This window comes from Pristiophorus japonicus, chromosome 9 (assembly GCF_044704955.1).
Source record: "Pristiophorus japonicus isolate sPriJap1 chromosome 9, sPriJap1.hap1, whole genome shotgun sequence".
Lineage (NCBI taxonomy): Eukaryota > Metazoa > Chordata > Chondrichthyes > Pristiophoridae > Pristiophorus > Pristiophorus japonicus.
The window spans coordinates 215,463,539-215,466,560 of NC_091985.1; the positions used below are offsets into that span (position 1 = coordinate 215,463,539).

Sequence of the window (3,022 nt, forward strand, 5' to 3'; positions counted from 1 at the left end):
CAGAGCAGGTGAACGGTCTCTCCCTAGTGTTAGTGCGTTGGTGATTCATCAGCTCATTTGTGCTTTTAAAGCTCTTCTCGCAGTCAGAACATTTAAAAGGTCTCTCATCAGTGTGAAATCGCTGGTGTGTCAGCAGGTTGGATGAGTGAGTGAATCCCTTCCCACACTCTGAGCAGGTGAACGGCCTCTCCCTAGTGTGAACTCGCTGGTGTCAGCAGGTTGGATAACCGAGCGAATCGTTCACCACACACTGAGCAGGTGAACGGCCTCTCTCCAGTGTGAGTGCGTTGATGATTCAGCAGATCCCTTGTGCTTTTAAAGCTCTTCTCACAGCCAGAACATTTAAAAGGTTTCTTATTGGTGTAAGTTGGTGAGACGTGAGGTGGGATAACTGAGTGAATCCTTTCCCACACACGGAGCAGGTGAATGGCCGCTCCCCAGTGTGGATTCGCTTGTGCACTGTGAGGTGGGATGACACAGTGAATCCCTTCCCACACACTGAGCAGGTGAACGGCCTCTCCCCAGTGTGAACTCGCTGGTGTCTCACCAGGCGGGATGAGACAGTGAATCCCTTCCCACACACGGAGCAGGTGAACGGCCTCTCCCCGGTGTGAATTCGCTGGTGTTCCGTGAGCGTGGATGACTGCCTGAATCTCATTCCACAGTGAGAGCAACTGAACGGTCTCTCATCAGTGTGAATCTGCTGGTGTCTCACCAGGTGGTATGACTGAGTGAATCCCTTCCCACACACGGAGCAGGTGAATGGCCTCTCCCCAGTGTGAACTCGCTGGTGATTCAGCAAAGTGGATGACTGAGTGAATCCCTTCCCACAGTCCCCACATTCCCACGGTTTCTCCATGGTGCAGGTGTCCTTGTGTCTCTCCAGGTTGGACGATCAGTTGAAGCCTCGTCCACACACAGAACACGTGTACAGTTTCTCCCCGCTGTGAATGGTGCGATGTTTTTTCAGGCTGTGTAACTGGTTAAAGCTCTTTCCACAGTCAGTGTACTGGAACACTCTCACTCGGGTGTGTGTGTCTTGGTGCTTTTCCAGTCACACTGATGTTTGAAATCTTTTTCCACAAACAGAACAAACATTTCTCCTTCCACTTTCACGGTCCGATGATATTCAGGTTGCAATGAATCGAGTGACTGTCACATCTTGATGTGATGTTTGGTTTGAGTTTCCCGTCTATAAATCCTCCCCTTCTAATACCCTGTAAAAGGAGTTTACAAAAGTGATCACTGTAAGTACAGGATAGAAAGTTAGAACAGACAATTCTAATATTTATGGAACATTCTTTCCTCTCTTGTTCCCCAAAACATGTGGTCCAATCAAACAAATAGCAGAAAAAATAAGCAACAAAGTCACAACAATAGCAAAGGGAACCTTCCCAACTAAACCAGGATATTGTTATCAGTGTCTATAACACACTCTGTATGCTGAGGTGGAACATATGAAGTGTACCAACGGACACCGCATTCTCCAGGGCCACTCAGACAAGACGGCGGAAGATAGGCAGGCAGCCAGAGCAACCACCCACCATGGGTCCCCCGGCCATCCTGGACCTACAAATTGCTGTTTTAGCCAGGCCCAAGGGCAGGTGCAGGAGAAGAACCAGCAGCTTGTTCACACTGTTCAGAAACCATTTAAATGTTCCGACTGTGGGAAGAGCTTTAAAACACCCAGGTAGCTGAAGGGACACCAGCGAGTTCACTGAAAGAACACTGGGGAGAGGCTGTTCACCTGCTCCGAATGTGGGAAAGGATTCACTGAGTCATACACGCTGAAGACACCAACTTGTTCACACTGATGAGAGACCCTTTAAATGTTCTGACTGTGGGAAAGCTTTAAAAGCTCCGGGGAGCTGAAGAGACGCCAGCTCATTCACACTGGGGAGAGGCTGTTCACCTGCTCCATGTGTGGGAAGGGATTCACTCAGTCATCCACCCTCCTGTCACACCAGCTTGTTCACACGGACGAGAGACCCTTTAAATGTTCTGACTGTGGGCAGTGCTTTAAAAGCTCTAAGAGCCTTAAGAGACACCGGCGTGTTCACACTGATCATAGAATCCTACAGCACAGAAGGAGGAGCTTCGGCCCTTCATGTCTGTGCTGCCATTTTGAAAGAGCTGTCCAATTTAGTCCCCTACCCCAGCTTTATCCCCATAACCCTACAATCTTGTCCTCTTCAAGTACATGCCCAATTGCTGTTTGAAAGTTCTTATAGAACCTGATTCCACCATCCTTTCAGATGGTGCATTCCAGACCTTAACATCGCTCTGTGTGAAAATATTTCCCCGCTAGTTCTTGTGGCAATTATTTTAAATCTGTGCCCTTTGGTTACTGACCCTTTTGCCAGAGGAAACAGTTTCTCCCTGCTTGCTCTATCATAACCCCTCCTAACTTTGAATACCTCTATTAGGTCTCACCTTAATCTTCTCTGCTCGAAGGGGAACAATCCCAGATTCTCCTACTCTCCACATAACTGAAATCTGTCATCCCTGGTAACATCGTGGTAAAGCTCCTCTGTACCCTCTCCAAGGCCTTGTCATCCTTCCGAAAGTGTGGTGCCCAGAACTGTACACAAGTCTCCAGCTGAGGCTAAAACCGTGCAGCCATACAGAGCCCTGGTTAGAAACATAGAAAATAGGTGCAGGAGTAGGCCATTTGGCCCTTCGAGCCTGCACCACCATTCAATAAGATCATAGCTGATCATTCACCTCAGTACCCCTTTCCTGCTTTCTCTCCATACCCCTTGATCTCTTTAGCCATGAGGGCCACATCCAAGTCCCTCTTGAATATATCTAACGAACTGGCATCAACAACTCTGTGGTAGAGAATTCCACAGGTTCACAATTCTCTGAGTGAAGAAGTTTCTCCTTATCTCGGTCCTAAATGGTTTACCCCTTATCCTTAGACTGTGATCCTTGGTTCTGGACTTCCTCAACATCGGGAACATTCTTCCTGCATCTAACCTGTCCAGTCCCGTCAGAATTTTATATGTTTCTATGAGATCCC

The 3,022-nt window shown here is 48.1% G+C and overlaps 1 pseudogene; it reads right to left on the reverse strand.

Annotated features, from left to right (window-relative positions):
• On the reverse strand, nt 1–1,126 carry LOC139273637 (zinc finger protein ZFP2-like; annotated as a pseudogene).
• Nucleotides 1,127–3,022: the final 1,896 nt, after the last annotated feature.